The sequence below is a fragment of the Lissotriton helveticus genome, chromosome 3_1, assembly GCF_964261635.1.
Source record: "Lissotriton helveticus chromosome 3_1, aLisHel1.1, whole genome shotgun sequence".
Taxonomy (NCBI): Eukaryota; Metazoa; Chordata; class Amphibia; order Caudata; family Salamandridae; genus Lissotriton; species Lissotriton helveticus.
Genome location: NC_136061.1, coordinates 1,426,520,453 through 1,426,535,494, shown reverse-complemented (window position 1 = coordinate 1,426,535,494; position 15,042 = coordinate 1,426,520,453). Strand labels below are relative to the sequence as shown.

Below are 15,042 nucleotides of genomic sequence, written 5' to 3'. Positions count from 1 at the left end.
TCCACTCCCTATGCACTCTCCACTCTGCACTCCCTATGCACTCTCCACTCCCTATGCACTCTCCACTCCCTATGCACTCTCCACTCCCTATGCACTCTCCACTCCCTATGCACTCTCCACTCCCTATGCACTTTCCACTCCCTATGCACTTTCCACTCCCTATGCACTTTCCACTCCCTATGCACTCTCCACTCCCTATGCACTCTCCACTCCCTATGCACTCTCCACTCTCCACTCTCCACTCTCCACTCCCTATGCACTTTCCACTCCGTGCACTCTCCACTCTCCACTCCCTATGCACTCTGCACTCTCTATGCACTCTCCACTCTGCACTCCCCACTCTGCACTCCCTATGCACTCTCCACTCCCTATGCACTTTCCACTCCGTGCACTCTCCACTCTCCACTCCCTATGCACTCTCCACTCCCTATGCACTCTCCACTCCCTATGCACTCTCCACTCCCTATGCACTCTCCACTCTCCACTCTCCACTCTCCACTCCCTATGCACTCTCCACTCCCTATGCACTCTCCACTCCCTATGCACTTTCCACTCCGTGCACTCTCCACTCTCCACTCCCTATGCACTCTGCACTCTCTATGCACTCTCCACTCTGCACTCCCCACTCTGCACTCCCTATGCACTCTCCACTCTGCACTCCCTATGCACTCTCCACTCTGCACTCCCTATGCACTCTCCACTCTGCACTCCCTATGCACTCTCCACTCTGCACTCCCTATGCACTCTCCACTCTGCACTCCCTATGCACTCTCCACTCTGCACTCCCTATGCACTCTCCACTCTGCACTCCCTATGCACTCTCCACTCTGCACTCCCTATGCACTCTCCACTCCCTATGCACTCTCCACTCCCTATGCACTCTCCACTCCCTATGCACTCTCCACTCCCTATGCACTCTCCACTCCCTATGCACTCTCCACTCCCTATGCACTCTCCACTCCCTATGCACTCTCCACTCCCTATGCACTCTCCACTCCCTATGCACTCTCCACTCCCTATGCACTCTCCACTCTCCACTCTCTATGCACTCTCCACTCCCTATGCACTCTCCACTCCCTATGCACTCTCCACTCCCTATGCACTCTCCACTCCCTATGCACTCTCCACTCCCTATGCACTCTCCACTCCCTATGCACTCTCCACTCCCTATGCACTCTCCACTCCCTATGCACTCTCCACTCCCTATGCACTCTCCACTCCCTATGCACTCTCCACTCCCTATGCACTCTCCACTCCCTATGCACTCTCCACTCCCTATGCACTCTCCACTCCCTATGCACTCTCCACTCCCTATGCACTCTCCACTCCCTATGCACTCTCCACTCCCTATGCACTCTCCACTCCCTATGCACTCTCCACTCCCTATGCACTCTCCACTCCCTATGCACTCTCCACTCTGCACTCTCTATGCACTCTCCACTCCCTATGCACTCTCCACTCTGCACTCTCTATGCACTCTCCACTCTGCACTCTCTATGCACTCTCCACTCTGCACTCTCTATGCACTCTCCACTCTGCACTCTCTATGCACTCTCCACTCTGCACTCTCTATGCACTCTCCACTCTCTATGCACTCTCCACTCTCTATGCACTCTCCACTCTCTATGCACTCTCCACTCTCTATGCACTCTCCACTCTCTATGCACTCTCCACTCTCCACTCCCTATGCACTCTCCACTCTCCACTCCCTATGCACTCTCCACTCTCCACTCCTTATGCACTCTCCACTCCTTATGCACTCTCCACTCCCTATGCACTCTCCACTCCCTATGCACTCTCCACTCCCTATGCACTCTCCACTCCCTATGCACTCTCCACTCCCTATGCACTCTCCACTCCCTATGCACTCTCCACTCCCTATGCACTCTCCACTCCCTATGCACTCTCCACTCCCTATGCACTCTCCACTCCCTATGCACTCTCCACTCCCTATGCACTCTCTATGCACTCTCCACTCTCTATGCACTCTCCACTCTCTATGCACTCTCCATTCCCTATGCACTCTCCACTCCCTATGCACTCTCCACTCCCTATGCACTCTCCACTCCCTATGCACTCTCCACTCCCTATGCACTCTCCACTCCCTATGCACTCTCCACTCCCTATGCACTCTCCACTCCCTATGCACTCTCCACTCCCTATGCACTCTCCACTCCCTATGCACTCTCCACTCTGCACTCTCCACTCCCTATGCACTCTCCACTCCCTATGCACTCTCCACTCCCTATGCACTCTCCACTCCCTATGCACTCTCCACTCCCTATGCACTTTCCACTCCGTGCACTCTCCACTCTCCACTCCCTATGCACTCTGCACTCCCTATGCACTCTCCACTCTGCACTCCCTATGCACTCTCCACTCTGCACTCCCTATGCACTCTCCACTCCCTATGCACTCTCCACTCTGCACTCTCTATGCACTCTCCACTCCCCACTCCCTATGCACTCTCCACTCCCCACTCCCTATGCACTCTGCACTCCCCACTCCCTATGCACTCTGCACTCCCTATGCACTCTGCACTCCCTATGCACTCTGCACTCCCTATGCACTCTGCACTCCCTATGCACTCTGCACTCCCTATGCACTCTGCACTCCCTATGCACTCTGCACTCCCTATGCACTCTGCACTCCCTATGCACTCTGCACTCCCTATGCACTCTGCACTCCCTATGCACTCTGCACTCCCTATGCACTCTGCACTCCCTATGCACTCTGCACTCCCTATGCACTCTGCACTCCCTATGCACTCTGCACTCCCTATGCACTCTGCACTCCCTATGCACTCTGCACTCCCTATGCACTCTGCACTCCCTATGCACTCTGCACTCCCTATGCACTCTGCACTCCCTATGCACTCTGCACTCCCTATGCACTCTGCACTCCCTATGCACTCTGCACTCCCTATGCACTCTGCACTCCCTATGCACTCTGCACTCCCTATGCACTCTGCACTCCCTATGCACTCTGCACTCTCTATGCACTCTCCACTCCCTATGCACTCTGCACTCTCTATGCACTTTCCACTCCGTCCACTCTCCACTCTCCACTCCCTATGCACTCTGCACTCTCTATGCACTCTCCACTCTGCACTCCCCACTCTGCACTCCCTATGCACTCTCCACTGTTAGACGGGGACCCTGAGGGTCGGCCGGATACTGGGGGAGAGATCCCCGAGTGGGACCGTCTCCGACGATCGTACAGACAAGTTACCTCCCTCCCCACAAACAGGCACCACACCAAGTCGAGTTCAATGCTTTATGTAAGGTTCTTAAGGCAAGGATATCAGCGTTACAGGGTATCTCGGACCCGGGGGTCCTCTCACTTCTAGTCTCTGTAGGGAAAGGGGGTAGCGGGACAGTCTTGGTACCGGATCGGTACAGGTGGTGTTAAGAGGCGAGCTCACAATCCTCGAGCTGGAGTGTCTGTGGATCGGGCCGCGGCGGCGCCAGCAGGCCAAGATGATAGTCTCACAAAGCAGAGGGCCGCGGCAGCGCCAGCAGGCCAAGACGATGGTTTCACGAGGCAGAGGGCCGCGGCAGCGCCAGCAGGCCAAGACGATGGTTTCACGAGGCAGAGGGCCGCGGCAGCGCCAGCAGGCCAAGACGATGGTTTCACGAGGCAGAGGGCCGCGGCAGCGCCAGCAGGCCAAGACGATGGTTTCACGAGGCAGAGGGCCGCGGCAGCGCCAGCAGGCCAGTTACGGATGAGTTCTTCTCGGGTCTCTCGACTCCAGGATACAACTGCTGTCCTGGTCTGGCCCTGCCCCAGTTATAGGTCTGGTCCCCTTTGATGTCCGGACCCTCGCGCCTGGGGGGCCGGGAGGTCCGGGATGAGGGAGTCCAGACACCCAGCAGGGGGGTGGAGCAAGCGCTCAGGGCGGCCGGGGGTGATCGACACCTGGCGGAGGAGAGCCGTTGACGATTCCTTCTCCCATTGACTCGCCAAGTGGTCACTCTGCCTCCTGGGGGGAGGTTGGTGCCTCGATGGCGGGGCCGGCCGGGCCCCGGGTTAGGGTCGAGTTGAGGCCACGCGGCCTCGCGCTGCAGCGCCCCAAGATGGCGGCCGGGTCGATGTCGTGGTGTGGATGATGACCCGGGCCAGCTGGGTCCGGCGCTGGTGTCTTGTAGTGGAGGGATTGCAGGGTACTTCGGGTGGTCGTTTGGGGACTCTGGTTGGGGATTCCGGGAGAGCCAGGGTCCGGGTCCCATCGCGGGGAGGGGGGACAGCCCGACCATGCGGCCTGTCCAACATCCACTCTGCACTCCCTATGCACTCTCCACTCTGCACTCCCTATGCACTCTCCACTCTGCACTCCCTATGCACTCTGCACTCCCTATGCACTCTCCACTCCCTATGCACTCTCCACTCCCTATGCACTCTCCACTCCCTATGCACTCTCCACTCCCTATGCACTCTCCACTCCCTATGCACTCTCCACTCCCTATGCACTCTCCACTCCCTATGCACTCTCCACTCCCTATGCACTCTCCACTCCCTATGCACTCTCCACTCCCTATGCACTCTCCACTCCCTATGCACTCTCCACTCCCTATGCACTCTCCACTCCCTATGCACTCTGCACTCTCCACTCTGCACTCTCCACTCTGCACTCTCTATGCACTCTCCACTCTCTATGCACTCTCCACTCCCTATGCACTCTCCACTCTGCACTCTATGCACTCTCCACTCCCTATGCACTCTCCACTCCCTATGCACTCTCCACTCCCTATGCACTCTCCACTCCCTATGCACTCTCCACTCCCTATGCACTCTCCACTCTGCACTCTCCACTCTGCACTCTCTATGCACTCTCCACTCCCTATGCACTCTCCACTCCCTATGCACTCTCCACTCCCTATGCACTCTCCACTCCCTATGCAGTCTCCACTCCCTATGCACTCTCCACTCCCTATGCACTCTCCACTCCCTATGCACTCTCCACTCCCTATGCACTCTCCACTCCCTATGCACTCTCCACTCCCTATGCACTCTCCACTCCCTATGCACTCTCCACTCCCTATGCACTCTCCACTCCCTATGCACTCTCCACTCCCTATGCACTCTCCACTCCCTATGCACTCTCCACTCCCTATGCACTCTCCACTCCCTATGCACTCTGCACTCTCCACTCCCTATGCACTCTCCACTCCCTATGCACTCTCCACTCCCTATGCACTCTCCACTCCCTATGCACTCTCCACTCCCTATGCACTCTCCACTCCCTATGCACTCTCCACTCTGCACTCTCTATGCACTCTCCACTCCCTATGCACTCTCCACTCTGCACTCTCTATGCACTCTCCACTCTGCACTCTCTATGCACTCTCCACTCTCTATGCACTCTCCACTCCCTATGCACTCTCCACTCCCTATGCACTCTCCACTCCCTATGCACTCTCCACTCTGCACTCTCTATGCACTCTCCACTCCCTATGCACTCTCCACTCTGCACTCTCTATGCACTCTCCACTCTGCACTCTCTATGCACTCTCCACTCTCTATGCACTCTCCACTCCCTATGCACTCTCCACTCCCTATGCACTCTCCACTCCCTATGCACTCTCCACTCTCCACTCCCTATGCACTCTCCACTCTCCACTCCCTATGCACTCTCCACTCTCCACTCCTTATGCACTCTCCACTCCTTATGCACTCTCCACTCCCTATGCACTCTCCACTCCCTATGCACTCTCCACTCCCTATGCACTCTCCACTCCCTATGCACTCTCCACTCCCTATGCACTCTCCACTCCCTATGCACTCTCCACTCCCTATGCACTCTCCACTCCCTATGCACTCTCCACTCCCTATGCACTCTCCACTCCCTATGCACTCTCCACTCCCTATGCACTCTCCACTCCCTATGCACTCTCCACTCCCTATGCACTCTCCACTCCCTATGCACTCTCCACTCTGCACTCTCTATGCACTCTCCACTCCCTATGCACTCTCCACTCCCTATGCACTCTCCACTCCCTATGCACTCTCCACTCCCTATGCACTCTCCACTCCCTATGCACTCTCCATTCCCTATGCACTCTCCATTCCCTATGCACTCTCCATTCCCTATGCACTCTCCACTCCCTATGCACTCTCCACTCCCTATGCACTCTCCACTCCCTATGCACTCTCCACTCCCTATGCACTCTCCACTCCCTATGCACTCTCCACTCCCTATGCACTCTCCACTCCCTATGCACTCTCCACTCCCTATGCACTCTCCACTCCCTATGCACTCTCCACTCTCCACTCTGCACTCTCTATGCACTCTCCACTCCCTATGCACTCTCCACTCTCTATGCACTCTCCACTCCCTATGCACTCTCCACTCCCTATGCACTCTCCACTCCCTATGCACTCTCCACTCCCTATGCACTCTCCACTCCCTATGCACTCTCCACTCCCTATGCACTCTCCACTCCCTATGCACTCTCCACTCCCTATGCACTCTCCACTCCCTATGCACTCTCCACTCCCTATGCACTCTCCACTCCCTATGCACTCTCCACTCTCCACTCCCTATGAACTCTCCACTCCCTATGCACTCTCCACTCCCTATGCACTCTCCACTCCCTATGCACTCTCCACTCCCTATGCACTCTCCACTCTCCACTCTGCACTCTCTATGCACTCTCCACTCCCTATGCACTCTCCACTCCCTATGCACTCTCCACTCTCCACTCCCTATGAACTCTCCACTCCCTATGCACTCTCCACTCCCTATGCACTCTCCACTCCCTATGCACTCTCCACTCCCTATGCACTCTCCACTCCCTATGCACTCTCCACTCTCCACTCTGCACTCTCTATGCACTCTCCACTCCCTATGCACTCTCCACTCCCTATGCACTCTCCACTCCCTATGCACTCTCCACTCCCTATGCACTCTCCACTCCCTATGCACTCTCCACTCCCTATGCACTCTCCACTCCCTATGCACTCTCCACTCCCTATGCACTCTCCACTCCCTATGCACTCTCCACTCCCTATGCACTCTCCACTCCCTATGCACTCTCCACTCCCTATGCACTCTCCACTCCCTATGCACTCTCCACTCCCTATGCACTCTCCACTCCCTATGCACTCTCCACTCCCTATGCACTCTCCACTCCCTATGCACTCTCCACTCCCTATGCACTCTCCACTCCCTATGCACTCTCCACTCTCCACTCCCTATGAACTCTCCACTCTCCACTCCCTATGAACTCCCTATGAACTCTGCACTCCCTATGCACTCTGCACTCCCTATGCACTCTGCACTCCCTATGCACTCTGCACTCCCTATGCACTCTGCACTCCCTATGCACTCTCCACTCCCTATGCACTCTCCACTCCCTATGCACTCTCCACTCCCTATGCACTCTGCACTCCCTATGCACTCTGCACTCCCTATGCACTCTGCACTCCCTATGCACTCTGCACTCCCTATGCACTCTGCACTCCCTATGCACTCTGCACTCCCTATGCACTCTCCACTCTGCACTCCCTATGCACTCTGCACTCCCTATGCACTCTGCACTCCCTATGCACTCTGCACTCCCTATGCACTCTGCACTCCCTTTGCACTCTCCACTCCCTATGCACTCTCCACTCCCTATGCACTCTCCACTCCCTATGCACTCTCCACTCCCTATGCACTCTCCACTCCCTATGCACTCTCCACTCCCTATGCACTCTCCACTCCCTATGCACTCTCCACTCCCTATGCACTCTCCACTCCCTATGCACTCTCCACTCCCTATGCACTTTCCACTCCGTGCACTCTCCACTCTCCACTCCCTATGCACTCTGCACTCCCTATGCACTCTCCACTCTGCACTCCCTATGCACTCTCCACTCTGCACTCCCTATGCACTCTCCACTCCCTATGCACTCTCCACTCTGCACTCTCTATGCACTCTCCACTCCCCACTCCCTATGCACTCTCCACTCCCCACTCCCTATGCACTCTCCACTCTGCACTCCCTATGCACTCTCCACTCTGCACTCCCTATGCACTCTCCACTCCCTATGCACTCTCCACTCTGCACTCTCTATGCACTCTGCACTCTCTATGCACTCTCCACTCCCTATGCACTCTCCACTCTGCACTCCCTATGCACTCTCCACTCCCTATGCACTCTCCACTCTGCACTCTCTATGCACTCTGCACTCTCTATGCACTCTCCACTCCCTATGCACTCTCCACTCCCTATGCACTCTCCACTCCCTATGCACTCTCCACTCCCTATGCACTCTCCACTCCCTATGCACTCTCCACTCCCTATGCACTCTCCACTCCCTATGCACTCTGCACTCCCTATGCACTCTCCACTCCCTATGCACTCTCCACTCCCTATGCACTCTGCACTCCCTATGCACTCTGCACTCCCTATGCACTCTGCACTCCCTATGCACTCTGCACTCCCTATGCACTCTGCACTCCCTATGCACTCTGCACTCCCTATGCACTCCCTATGCACTCTGCACTCCCTATGCACTCTGCACTCCCTATGCACTCTCCACTCTGCACTCCCTATGCACTCTCCACTCCCTATGCACTCTCCACTCCCCACTCTGCAGTCCCTATGCACTCTCCACTCCCTATGCACTCTCCACTCCCTATGCACTCTCCACTCCCTATGCACTCTCCACTCCCTATGCACTCTCCACTCCCTATGCACTCTCCACTCCCTATGCACTCTCCACTCCCTATGCACTCTCCACTCCCTATGCACTCTCCACTCTCCACTCCCTATGCACTCTCCACTCTCCACTCCCTATGCACTCTCCACTCTCCACTCCCTATGCACTCTCCACTCTCCACTCCCTATGCACTCTGCACTCCCTATGCACTCTCCACTCTGCACTCCCTATGCACTCTCCACTCTGCACTCCCTATGCACTCTCCACTCTGCACTCCCTATGCACTCTCCACTCTGCACTCCCTATGCACTCTCCACTCTCCACTCCCTATGCACTCTCCACTCCCTATGCACTCTCCACTCTCCACTCCCTATGCACTCCGCACTCCCTATGCACTCTCCACTCTGCACTCCCTATGCACTCTGCACTCCCTATGCACTCTCCACTCTGCACTCCCTATGCACTCTGCACTCCCTATGCACTCTGCACTCCCTATGCACTCTGCACTTCACTCCCTATGCACTCTCCACTCTGCACTCCCTATGCACTCTCCACTCTGCACTCCCTATGCACTCTCCACTCTGCACTCCCTATGCACTCTCCACTCTGCACTCCCTATGCACTCTCCACTCCCTATGCACTCTCCACTCCCCACTCTGCAGTCCCTATGCACTCTCCACTCCCTATGCACTCTCCACTCCCTATGCACTCTCCACTCCCTATGCACTCTCCACTCCCTATGCACTCTCCACTCCCTATGCACTCTCCACTCCCTATGCACTCTCCACTCCCTATGCACTCTCCACTCCCTATGCACTCTCCACTCCCTATGCACTCTCCACTCCCTATGCACTCTCCACTCCCTATGCACTCTCCACTCCCTATGCACTCTCCACTCCCTATGCACTCTCCACTCCCTATGCACTCTCCACTCCCTATGCACTCTCCACTCCCTATGCACTCTCCACTCCCTATGCACTCTCCACTCCCTATGCACTCTCCACTCCCTACTCCCTATGCACTCTCCACTCTCCACTCCCTATGCACTCTCCACTCTGCACTCCCTATGCACTCTCCACTCTGCACTCCCTATGCACTCTGCACTCCCTATGCACTCTCCACTCTGCACTCCCTATGCACTCTGCACTCCCTATGCACTCTCCACTCTGCACTCCCTATGCACTCTGCACTCCCTATGCACTCTCCACTCTGCACTCCCTATGCACTCTCCACTCTGCACTCCCTATGCACTCTGCACTCCCTATGCACTCTCCACTCTGCACTCCCTATGCACTCTCCACTCCCTATGCACTCTCCACTCTCCACTCCCTATGCACTCTCCACTCCCTATGCACTCTCCACTCCCTATGCACTCTCCACTCCCTATGCACTCTGCACTCCCTATGCACTCTGCACTCCCTATGCACTCTGCACTCCCTATGCACTCTGCACTCCCTATGCACTCTGCACTCCCTATGCACTCTGCACTCCCTATGCACTCTCCACTCCCTATGCACTCTGCACTCCCTATGCACTCTGCACTCCCTATGCACTCTGCACTCCCTATGCACTCTGCACTCCCTATGCACTCTGCACTCCCTATGCACTCTGCACTCCCTATGCACTCTGCACTCCCTATGCACTCTGCACTCCCTATGCACTCTGCACTCCCTATGCACTCTGCACTCCCTATGCACTCTGCACTCCCTATGCACTCTGCACTCCCTATGCACTCTGCACTCCCTATGCACTCTGCACTCCCTATGCACTCTGCACTCCCTATGCACTCTGCACTCCCTATGCACTCTGCACTCCCTATGCACTCTGCACTCCCTATGCACTCTGCACTCCCTATGCACTCTGCACTCCCTATGCACTCTGCACTCCCTATGCACTCTGCACTCCCTATGCACTCTGCACTCCCTATGCACTCTGCACTCCCTATGCACTCTGCACTCCCTATGCACTCTGCACTCCCTATGCACTCTCCACTCCCTATGCACTCTGCACTCCCTATGCACTCTCCACTCTGCACTCCCTATGCACTCTGCACTCCCTATGCACTCTCCACTCTGCACTCCCTATGCACTCTGCACTCCCTATGCACTCTCCACTCTGCACTCCCTATGCACTCTGCACTCCCTATGCACTCTCCACTCCCTATGCACTCTCCACTCCCTATGCACTCTGCACTCCCTATGCACTCTGCACTCCCTATGCACTCTGCACTCCCTATGCACTCTGCACTCCCTATGCACTCTGCACTCCCTATGCACTCTGCACTCCCTATGCACTCTGCACTCCCTATGCACTCTGCACTCCCTATGCACTCTGCACTCCCTATGCACTCTGCACTCCCTATGCACTCTGCACTCCCTATGCACTCTGCACTCCCTATGCACTCTGCACTCCCTATGCACTCCCTATGCACTCCCTATGCACTCCCTATGCACTCCCTATGCACTCCCTATGCACTCCCTATGCACTCCCTATGCACTCCCTATGCACTCCCTATGCACTCCCTATGCACTCCCTATGCACTCCCTATGCACTCCCTATGCACTCCCTATGCACTCCCTATGCACTCCCTATGCACTCCCTATGCACTCCCTATGCACTCCCTATGCACTCCCTATGCACTCCCTATGCACTCCCTATGCACTCTCCACTCTCTATCCACTCTCCACTCCCTATGCACTCTCCACTCTCCACTCCCTATGCACTCTCCACTCTCCACTCCCTATGCACTCTCCACTCTCCACTCCCTATGCACTCTGCACTCCCTATGCACTCTCCACTCTCTATCCACTCTCCACTCTCTATCCACTCTCCACTCTCTATCCACTCTCCACTCTCTATGCACTCTCCACTCCCTATGCACTCTCCACTCCCTATGCACTCTCCACTCCCTATGCACTCTCCACTCCCTATGCACTCTCCACTCCCTATGCACTCTCCACTCCCTATGCACTCTCCACTCCCTATGCACTCTCCACTCCCTATGCACTCTCCACTCCCTATGCACTCTCCACTCCCTATGCACTCTCCACTCCCTATGCACTCTCCACTCCCTATGCACTCTCCACTCCCTATGCACTCTCCACTCCCTATGCACTCTCCACTCCCTATGCACTCTCCACTCCCTATGCACTCTCCACTCTCCACTCCCTATGCACTCTCCACTCTCCACTCCCTATGCACTCTCCACTCTCCACTCCCTATGCACTCTGCACTCCCTATGCACTCTCCACTCTCCACTCCCTATGCACTCTGCACTCCCTATGCACTCTCCACTCTCCACTCCCTACTCTCCACTCCCTATGCACTCTCCACTCTCCACTCCCTATGCACTCTCCACTCTCCACTCCCTATGCACTCTGCACTCCCTATGCACTCTCCACTCTCCACTCCCTATGCACTCTGCACTCCCTATGCACTCTCCACTCTCCACTCCCTATGCACTCTCCACTCTCCACTCCCTATGCACTCTGCACTCCCTATGCACTCTGCACTCCCTATGCACTCTGCACTCCCTATGCACTCTCCACTCCCTATGCACTCTCCACTCCCTATGCACTCTCCACTCCCTATGCACTCTCCACTCCCTATGCACTCTGCACTCCCTATGCACTCTGCACTCCCTATGCACTCTGCACTCCCTATGCACTCTCCACTCCCTATGCACTCTCCACTCCCTATGCACTCTCCACTCCCTATGCACTCTGCACTCCCTATGCACTCTGCACTCCCTATGCACTCTGCACTCCCTATGCACTCTGCACTCCCTATGCACTCTGCACTCCCTATGCACTCTGCACTCCCTATGCACTCTGCACTCCCTATGCACTCTGCACTCCCTATGCACTCTGCACTCCCTATGCACTCTGCACTCCCTATGCACTCTGCACTCCCTATGCACTCTGCACTCCCTATGCACTCTGCACTCCCTATGCACTCTCCACTCCCTATGCACTCTGCACTCCCTATGCACTCTCCACTCTGCACTCCCTATGCACTCTGCACTCCCTATGCACTCTGCACTCCCTATGCACTCTCCACTCCCTATGCACTCTCCACTCCCTATGCACTCTGAACTCCCTATGCACTCTCCACTCTGCACTCCCTATGCACTCTGCACTCCCTATGCACTCCCTATGCACTCTGCACTCCCTATGCACTCTGCACTCCCTATGCACTCTGCACTCCCTATGCACTCTGCACTCCCTATGCACTCTGCACTCCCTATGCACTCTGCACTCCCTATGCACTCTGCACTCCCTATGCACTCTGCACTCCCTATGCACTCCCTATGCACTCTGCACTCCCTATGCACTCTGCACTCCCTATGCACTCTGCACTCCCTATGCACTCTGCACTCCCTATGCACTCTGCACTCCCTATGCACTCTGCACTCCCTATGCACTCTGCACTCCCTATGCACTCTGCACTCCCTATGCACTCTGCACTCCCTATGCACTCTGCACTCCCTATGCACTCTGCACTCCCTATGCACTCTGCACTCCCTATGCACTCTGCACTCCCTATGCACTCTGCACTCCCTATGCACTCTGCACTCTGCACTCCCTATGCACTCTGCACTCCCTATGCACTCTGCACTCCCTATGCACTCTGCACTCCCTATGCACTCTGCACTCCCTATGCACTCTGCACTCCCTATGCACTCTGCACTCCCTATGCACTCTGCACTCCCTATGCACTCCCTATGCACTCCCTATGCACTCCCTATGCACTCCCTATGCACTCCCTATGCACTCCCTATGCACTCCCTATGCACTCCCTATGCACTCCCTATGCACTCCCTATGCACTCTGCACTCCCTATGCACTCTGCACTCCCTATGCACTCTGCACTCCCTATGCACTCTGCACTCCCTATGCACTCTGCACTCCCTATGCACTCTGCACTCCCTATGCACTCTGCACTCCCTATGCACTCTGCACTCCCTATGCACTCCCTATGCACTCTCCACTCTGCACTCCCTATGCACTCTCCACTCTCTATCCACTCTCCACTCTCTATCCACTCTCCACTCTCTATCCACTCTCCACTCTCTATCCACTCTCCACTCCCTATGCACTCTCCACTCCCTATGCACTCTCCACTCCCTATGCACTCTCCACTCCCTATGCACTCTCCACTCCCTATGCACTCTCCACTCCCTATGCACTCTCCACTCCCTATGCACTCTCCACTCTCCACTCCCTATGCACTCTCCACTCTCCACTCCCTATGCACTCTCCACTCTCCACTCCCTATGCACTCTCCACTCTCCACTCCCTATGCACTCTCCACTCTCCACTCCCTATGCACTCTCCACTCTCCACTCCCTATGCACTCTGCACTCCCTATGCACTCTCCACTCTCCACTCCCTATGCACTCTCCACTCCCTATGCACTCTCCACTCCCTATGCACTCTCCACTCCGCACTCCCTATGCACTCTCCACTCTGCACTCCCTATGCACTCTGCACTCCCTATGCACTCTCCACTCTGCACTCCCTATGCACTCTGCACTCCCTATGCACTCTGCACTCCCTATGCACTCTGCACTTCACTCCCTATGCACTCTCCACTCTGCACTCCCTATGCACTCTCCACTCTGCACTCCCTATGCACTCTCCACTCTGCACTCCCTATGCACTCTCCACTCTGCACTCCCTATGCACTCTCCACTCCCTATGCACTCTCCACTCCCCACTCTGCAGTCCCTATGCACTCTCCACTCCCTATGCACTCTCCACTCCCTATGCACTCTCCACTCCCTATGCACTCTCCACTCCCTATGCACTCTCCACTCCCTATGCACTCTCCACTCCCTATGCACTCTCCACTCCCTATGCACTTTCCACTCCGTGCACTCTCTATGCACTCTCCACTCCCTATGCACTCCCTATGCACTCGCACTCCCTATGCACTCTGCACTCCCTATGCACTCTGCACTCCCTATGCACTCTGCACTCCCTATGCACTCTGCACTCCCTATGCACTCTGCACTCCCTATGCACTCTGCACTCCCTATGCACTCTGCACTCCCTATGCACTCTGCACTCCCTATGCACTCTGCACTCCCTATGCACTCTGCACTCCCTATGCACTCCCTATGCACTCCCTATGCACTCCCTATGCACTCCCTATGCACTCTCCACTCTCCACTCTCTATCCACTCTCCACTCTCTATCCACTCTCCACTCCCTATGCACTCTCCACTCCCTATGCACTCTCCACTCCCTATGCACTCTCCACTCCCTATGCACTCTCCACTCCCTATGCACTCTCCACTCCCTATGCACTCTCCACTCCCTATGCACTCTCCACTCTCCACTCCCTATGCACTCTCCACTCTGCACTCCCTATGCACTCTCCACTCTGCACTCC

General features: G+C 55.9%; 1 protein-coding gene across 2 annotated transcripts in view; it reads left to right on the top strand.

The window, feature by feature from the left end:
• Positions 1 to 15,042, top strand: part of EPB41L5 (erythrocyte membrane protein band 4.1 like 5) — a 1,262,314-nt gene that overhangs the window by 63,479 nt on the left and 1,183,793 nt on the right. The window lies entirely within an intron of this gene.